At 32.3% G+C, this 8895-nt stretch overlaps 1 long non-coding RNA gene across 1 annotated transcript; it reads left to right on the top strand.

Moving 5' to 3' along the window:
• Window positions 1–923: 923 nt before the first annotated feature.
• LOC107961508 (uncharacterized) lies at window positions 924–2044 on the top strand. Its single transcript, XR_001701315.2, has 2 exons — window positions 924–1462; window positions 1745–2044. It is a non-coding gene; the product is annotated as an uncharacterized lncRNA (long non-coding RNA).
• Window positions 2045–8895: the final 6851 nt, after the last annotated feature.

The following is an 8895-nucleotide window of genomic DNA, read 5'->3' as shown; positions in this document are numbered from 1 at the left end:
TGTACGTAAAATATTTTAAACGCGAATCCATTTAGAAGTTAACAAAATATATGATAATAAAAAATATATGATACGAAAAATACATGACAAAACATAATGCCCAAAATAGATTTGTATTTATAAAAAAATATATGTACATATGAATTTTAAAAAAGAATGAGGTTAATGATAATCTATATATAAATTTTAAATTGGTATAAAAAAGCATACATATCCTTATATCAAAACATTTAGAATAATAGACTATACAAACATCAAAGCCATATAATGTAAAGATATACTAAAATAATAATTTTATAATTACAAAAGAAATGAAGTTTCCAAAATTTTTTCATCTATTCATAAAGAAAATATTTGATAAATCACAAAGTAAAAGGTGTTTTAAAATAAAAAACCTATTAAAGTAATGATTGTATTAATATACATATATAAATTTAAAAGGGAGTACATGTAAATTCATATAGAAAATGATAATATATATAGGTTTAATAATATATGTAAATCAAATATATATATTATTATGGATAAGTATAAAAATAATTTATATGGAACATATATATAAAACCTATTATCATAGCAAAAATATACATTAAAATACATGGGGTTAATATATATATATGTAATAAAATTAGCCTTAACACAAAGTATACGTGTATATATATATAATAATATTTACACAAATGGTTATATGAGAATGTCAAAATAACTTAATGCAAAAAGAAATTCAAGGTGACTTTACAAAACAAAACAAAGTTGTGCATATACAAATATATATGTATATAGAAAATAACATAAAAATATTAACATAATAAAAAGAAACTTTAAAACAATCGTATGAATAAGCAGTCAAGAATAAAAGTTATAAACTAAAAGGGTTTAATTAGAGTCAATCCAAAATCAAAGGGATAATTTGAAAACAAAACTAAAAGAGGACTGAAATGCGAAGCGCACAAAGCATAGGGACTCAAACCGAAATTAATCCAGGCCCTAAAATGCTGTGCACGAGCGCGGACCTGATTGCAAAATAGCGTAAATTAAAGGAACAAATTAAAAAAACAGAAAAAAGCACAGATGGGCCCATTTAAACCCGGCGCAAAAGGGAAGGGATTTAAAGCGCAATTAACCCATTTGCAACAAGAAGGCGTGGGTCCGAGTCCTGGGACGGGTTGATGCGCAGAGCCCCAACATCTAAACGACACCGTTTTTGGAGCCACTGAATCAGGCCCAAAACGACGCCGTATTCAAACCTTTAAAAGACCTTAACTTTGGCTATTTAGCCATTTCAAAACCCTAGCCCCCATTTTGCTTTTCCAGCCGACCTTTAGCCAAATCATTTGGCTCTCACCTCCGTCGTCCCCAACCGCTGGCATATTCGCCTTTTGAAGATGGTTTTCAGCCTCAAGACCCCTTCTCCACTCTCGATTTTGATGAAGCAAGGAGGAGTCCACGGCAAACTCGCGAGGTAAGCCCCTTATTCCCCTATTTTTCGAATATCAAAATCACAAACCCACAAAAAAAGGAAAAAAACTGAAGGAGCAAAGTATTTAGGGATTTTTGATTCGAAAATCACCTTTGTCTTTTTCGATAACTTTGTATTGCTTCTGTGCGCGTAAAAAAAACCTTACAACTGATTAAATCCCCTGGCTTTATAGCCGAATGGGGTAAAAATAAAAATAAAAATCGAAAATACAATGTTCTTCGTTGTTTTTGTTTGTTTTGCTGTGCATTTGTCCCTTTTCTGCAGGTACAGGGTGCGTGGTACTCGGGTACGGGGCTGTGCTGACTACTGAGATGCTGGCATCATACGGAGGGTGGGTGTGGCGCGATGTGGTTGCTGCTCGTGAAGGCTGCTGCGCGAGGACCCCTTTGCCCTAGGGTTTACCGAAATTTGGCTTGGCTTTCGGGCCGCTTGGGCTCATTTTAAGTATTGGGCCACTAGATTTGGGCCAGAGGGATTGTTTTGGGTCTTTGGGCTTGTAATAGGACATTAATGGACTGTGGTTTATTATTATTATTATTTATTTATTTGTACATATTATATTTATATTTGGGGTTTTTAGCGGGTCCAGGCCAAAATTGGTCACTACAACGAGCATACTTACCAACCGATCAGAGAATCGAAAAAACAAAGACACAATAGGATGAAAGATTTACCAATAGAATTAAATAATAAGAACGAAATAAGGACTTGCGAAAAGGAAAAAAAGATGTCAGGAATGGCAGTGAAAGCTTGAAGAACATCAGAGACTTTTTGGGAAGAAAGAGAAAATCAAAAGATAAAAAAATAAAATAAAATAATTCAGAGAGGATATCCCACAAATCCCTTAATTATCTCCACTAACCCACTACTCAGAATTCTTATTCCATCAAAATTCTCTTACAGAACCGAACAAAAATAAATTCCCATGCTTGCACAGGGATTCAAACACAGGACCTCTAACACAACACACCCCCAATAGACTCATTCTGATATGAAATTACAAGCAATTAAATATTAGCCCACAGAACAAAGGTAGGGCTTAATTCCAAAAATAACAAAATTTGCTAATGCTTAAGCTTGAACCCAAGACCTCTCAAACACACCCAGAACACTTAACCACTGAAGCAAATACACATTTGTGTCAGATATTTACAGAAATATGGGTATACATATTAGGGAATTACAATTTGCTGTCCATCATTCTATTTATTCTTTTTTTTTATTTCTCTTGTCTTTACACCATATTTTTGTCATAATTGTTGATAATTATTTTTGTTTTTGATATCAAATCAATCATTGATAAATCAATTCTGTACCGATTATTAAAGTAATCATTGATATCCTCTGTAATTCCATCAAGTTCGATAAGCGCATCTCATTCTAAAATGTAGACCCCAAATTTCATAGAATTTCTATTCGATATTGATCTTACAAATCAATTAATCGATCTTCCACGGTTTTTAACAAACTTTCATTGATAAATCTTAGAAAACAAACCCTAACCTGGGTACAAATGTCATTTGAAGGACTCGTTACAAGTGCATCAAACTAGATTTGAACGTGAGGGATTTCGCACAAAATCTTGATGAAAGGTGTGTGTTCTTTTACAAGTGAATCGGGGAAAAATTGTGTCTCGGAATAGGGGCACATGGCCAGTCATATGGACGTGTGGGCCACATGATTCCTCACACAATCATATTCTCATGAAACCCTAGGTTTTTCAATTTTCACACGGCCTCAGTCTGTTACACGGCCAAGCCACACGACCGTGTAGTCCATCCACACGGTCCAGGGCTTTCCAAATGGTCTGATTGCACAACTGTGTATCCCCTATTTTTAGATTTTACAATTTTTTGTATTTTTTAAATTTTATAGTTTTTCCCTTATTTTTAAATTTTACAATTTTGCCCATATTTTTCATATTTTATAGTTTTGACAGAATTTTATGTTTTGTTTAATTTAGTCCCTAAATGGTTCCCAAACTATTTTTAGTGTTTTATTTTATTTAATTGAGTTCTTGATAATATGAATAATACTAGAATCCATGATCTAATTGAATAAGTTAATGCTATATAAACATTTGCATGAATTGTGAATAATACACATGTCTATTGCATCTGTATTTTTTATTGTATGTAAACATGCTTTATGTTACCGTTAAACCAAACACTTAATAAGCAAGACCTTTGCTATTGAGTTGATCTTTTATAAGCATATTATTTGCTACTGTATTTAATTGTTATAAGCATATTGGTTGCTACCGTATTGATCTGTTTAAACTTGCCATATTGCATTGCATGGGGTGGGACTATATGTATGGAGGAAGTGTTAGTAGCTTATCTGCACCATTTATTGGTTTATCCACACCGTATTAACAACTTTTATTTGCACCATTTAGTGGTTTATCCATATCATATTAGAAGCTTTTATCTTCACTGACTAGTGGTTTACACGCACCGTATTAACAACTTTAATCTACAAATATATTGTGCATCCACAACCCATTGACAACTTGTTTGCAAAAAAAACTTCTTATAAAAAAACTCTTGTGGTTCATCCACCGTTTTTATTATTATTGGTTTATCCACATCATATTCGTAATTTATCTAGAATGTTAGTGGTTCATTCGTACTTTGGAGTAAAAGTAAAGGAGTTTCGGGGCACTCCTACTGTAGAGTGTAACAGAGTTTGTAATGCCCCAAAATTTTGGATGTTTAACTAGAGAATTCTGTCGTAACTGAGTCTCTATATCTATGGTTATGTGCCCTGCTTATGTGTTCGAGGTTAGGGGTTCAAGTCGCATATTTTAAAATTTTGCTATTTTATTCTAAACTAACCTCTATCCTTGAACTCTTGACTTAAGTTTAATTCAGTGTGAATCTATATCTGCGATGAGCCTAGTGGTTCAATGGTTAAGCTTCTATACTCTTCTTGGTCTTATGTTCAAGTCTCAAAATATACATTAAGAATTATTTTTGCTAATTGTCATAAATTTGGTGGTTGTTTTAATTAAATGATTTACTGTTATTCGTCTATCTTTTCTGATATTTTTTCTTTTATTTATTTTATTATTGTTCTCTTCCCATTTCTTTTTGTCTTTTTCCTTTTCTTCGTTTTTCTTTTGATTGCTTTGATGCTCGTGATCTCAAGTTTAAGTGAGGGTTACATTGTTTCTTGCATCGGGTGGAAGGTTACTGAGTAAGCGTTGCTGTTATTCTTTCTATTTTCGCTAGATTCCTTTTGTTTTTCGTTGTACATGAAGAATTAGGTTTTCATGTGTATTGTGTAAATTCTCTAATAAATGTTGATTTTTCGGTAAGTTTTGGTTTCATTTGAAGGTTTTGTGTTGAAACTTTTGACATAATTATTTGTGTGTGTAATTGTCTAATGTTGTTGATTAAGTTGGTTAATTGAGTTATTGAATGGTTGTTTTATGTCTTGGGAGTCTTCTACACTGTTTTTACTTCAAAACTACTTCAAGTGTGTACCAAAAACCCGACTTTCTGTGAATTTCAGAAGCTAGGAAACATGGCTATCGACGCCACACGGCTATGTGCCAGGCCTTGTAACTTATTGTTCATGAATTAGAGACACAAGAGCGTGTGCCTAGATCATGTGTGGGAATGTTTATTGCAAGATTCACATGGGCCAGAGACACGAATGTGTGTCCAGGCTGTGTGACTCACTATTTGCATATTAGGGCCACACGGGCTTGTGTGATACCGTGTAAGGCACATAGGAAGGTACACGGGTGTGTGCCAGGCTGTGTTGAGCCACACAGGCCAGCTGTTCAGGCTATGTAAAACCACACAGACGTGTGGACTAGAAATTGGATTTTTCGTCTCGAGTTGTATGTGTTGTTCAAAATGAATGCTAGTCTTTTGTACGGTTCGTATGAACTGCATAGAATTGTGTAAATTATTATTCTGTGATCCGAGACTGAGTATTGAATATCTATCTGCGTATTGTGTGTGAAACTTTTTAGTGATATTAATATTTATCTAGTATAAGCATGATTTGTATATGAATGGGTGCATAAACTTTCGTATTGACTGTCACTTGAATTCTATATTTGTATTTAGGCTGGGAATTGTGTGTTGGAGGAAGTGATCTATTCTAATTTAGTGGCTAAGCCATGGAAACTTTGATTGAATTTAGTGTTTTAACGCAATTTGGTATAGCAGCTAGGCTACAACTCTTTTGAAACTTGTCATATTGACACAATGTGGTGTGTAGGGATGGACGGGTATTAAATACCTATTATGGTGTGTTGGGTTGGTCGGAGATAATGTGGAGCGGATAGGGTAGGAAACTATATCTATTTCTGATCTGTTCTATATCTGTTATTGATGATTTTGCTAAATATCTATTCTGTTAATTGAACCATATGTTCTCTATTTCTGATTACACATATGGTTGGAAGTTACGTTTATAAACATAATCCTGTTGATTGTATAGGATCTATTCGTTGAGTGAGTAACTGTAGGTAATTCACAAAATTGATCGGGTTGGCATATTGGGAGCTGATTATTCTACTAATTAACTTTAAATATATCAGTACTTCTAGTATATTTTCGTTAATTCGACTTTCTAAAATGTTAAACTTTGGGTTAAACATTATGTTTGTTAATCCCTTTGCTTCTGGTTGGTTTTAAAAACTACGCTTTGGAAATCATGTGTTGAGAAACATTCAATGTAGCTCTTTAGGCTTGGCCTTGTCATCTAGGTTGGGTATGGGGTGTTACAGAGTTGAGTAAGACCTATTCTAGTTAATTGAAATTGCATTCATAAGACATACACATGGCTTTGAACACTGGGATATTATGTTGATGAATTGATCTGATTTATCGATATTCTGTATTGCTAATTAATTGTGATGTATTCTATGAATTGATGTTTTGTCTATTGTTTGCACTGGTTTTCTTGTAATTGAACTCATATTGGGCTTCATAGCTCACTCCCCTTTAATTTTCATCCTTACAAATAATCCATCAGGTTAGGACATAGACGCAACATATGGAGGGCTTGGAACATTTCATTTTTACGAAAGTATTATTAAGCTTATTTTTATAATTTATTTTGTTTTGGAACTGTATTGTTTTATTTAAGTTATGGCATGGCACTCATATTTAAGGCTTATTAGCGAACATAACATTTAACTTAATTTTAAAATATGATTTTTATTTAATTAAGGAATGAAATATAGTTTTATTAACACTAACTAAAAATCACTTTTTTGTTGCCAGATTAAAATTAAAAATTATGAGTAATAAATAAATGGAAAATTAACTAAGTTTTTCTTAAAGAAGTCACCGTTACTTAGGTAAGTAAAACTAAAACAATTTTTATAACTTGCCAGCTTTTTTGAAAATAGACTAAATTTTCTTCTAAAATAAATGTTTTAAATTTACTATTTTATAAAACTCCAATCATACTAGGCCATTTTGGTGGCCACTGTAATCTCCCAAATTCGAGTTTAACATCTAGGCTGGGTTGGGGAGGTTAGATTATATTTAAAAAAATGAAAAAAAATTAAAATATATAAAATAAAATAAAAAATAAAAAATATATATCTTAATTTGGTCGGTGGAGAATAGGAATTCTATTTGGTGTTGGAAGGACCACTGGATTTCGCACATAGTGTAACCTCCCCAAATTGGCCTAAATGTTAGACCCGAATTCGAGAGATTACATTAGCCACCGAAATGGCCTAGTAGCGATTGAGGTTTATAAAACAGACAATTTAAAACATTTTTTTATTTTAGAAGAAAACTTAGTCTATTTTTTTAATCTATTTTTAGAAAAACCTAAGAGTTAATAAAAACATTTTAATTTTAACATTTTTCTTGTAACAGGAACTATTTTTAGAAACTTAGTTAGTTTCTATTTTATTTACTACTCAATACTTATTTATAAATTAGCAGCGTAAAAGTGGCTTTTAAATTAGTTTTATTAAAACTATATTTCATGCTTAACTATTTAAAAACCATATCTTAAATAAGCTAAATGTCATGCATGTTAAATAAAAGCAAAACCTAAGTCTGATGCCATAGTTCAAAAATAAATCCATACAATCTCTGAATAATAATTTATGAAATAATAAATCTAAAATATTTGTATAGAAAAACATATTTGAGCCAAATCCTTTCAGATGTTAATTTCGCTTCCTAATCTGGAGGGTTATCTGTAAAGGTGGAAATAAAAAGTGGGTGAGCTATGAAGCTCAGTGTGAGTTCAGTCACAAGAAAACCAAAACAAAACAACAAACAAAAAAGAACACATGGATTAGCACTTCTGAGATTAAACACAACCATAAGACACCTCAGATTAACGATTTTCTACATAAAACACTTCACTTTACTATCTTGGTATTCACAGTTTTATATACATGTGCTTATAAATGCAATATAGTTTTAAATTAATAGAAAAGTTCTACCCAACTCCGCTACATACCTCACTTATAAGTTCCCTAGAACTCATCTACCATATCACTTTTGATTGTGGAGGAGCCATCACTGGTTTGCAAAAAAAAAACTGTTACTTTGTAAAGAAAAAAGTGGGTAAACCACTAGTATTTTGGATAAAAACATTTTCAGTTACTACCATTTGTTGTGAGTACAAAACATGGTTGTAGATTAAACAAACTACCACTGGGTTTGTGGTCGAGCCACTTATTTACAATTACTGCCACTTGTTGTGAGTGCACAACATATTCGCAGATTAAAAAAAAAACTATCACTAGGTTTTGTGGATGAGCCACCACTTGTTTGCAAATTTAAAAATTTTCACTCTTCCTTCGTACAATGTCCCACCCCATGCAATGCATTATATCATGCTATGTAAGAAATCAACACTAGTAGTAGACATGTAACATGTACTCAATTCATCACTAACACTTAACATGTTTATCAAGTTCTAGTAGTGATTGTGAATCCAATTGAAAAATGACTTGAATTGGGAATAGATTTTGATTCAGGAAGGAAAAATAATTTTCAACAATGGAATAAAATTATGATGTGAAGGGGAGAAAAGAAATGAAAGAGGGGTTAAATAGAAAAGATGGAAGCAAAATTCTAAAGGGATTTGAAAAGGGCAAATTGAAATTCTAATTGGAATGAAAGAAATAAATCAAAATCCTAGTGTAATTAGGAAATGGGACAAATATCTAAGTTTTTAAACTTTTAATGGTCTGTAAGGTAATTTACTTTTTCTTTTTTTGCTGAAAATAAAAGGAAAATGGGGTGAAGTTGGTATGACTTAAACTTGGGAATCCAATGGGAAAGGAAGAATGCTTAACTAATTGAGTTGTTTCTCACACTTGTTTATTTTCTATTTCATTTATTATAGTGTGGTTTTTATCCTAGGTTGCTAAAATTAACAAGAAAATAAACAAGAGAGATGGGGTTTGAACCTAA

This window comes from Gossypium hirsutum, chromosome A05 (genome assembly GCF_007990345.1).
Source record: "Gossypium hirsutum isolate 1008001.06 chromosome A05, Gossypium_hirsutum_v2.1, whole genome shotgun sequence".
In the NCBI taxonomy this organism is placed as follows: Eukaryota; Viridiplantae; Streptophyta; class Magnoliopsida; order Malvales; family Malvaceae; genus Gossypium; species Gossypium hirsutum.
Note: the sequence above shows the minus strand (reverse complement) of the source record. Positions and strands in the feature narration are given on the sequence as shown.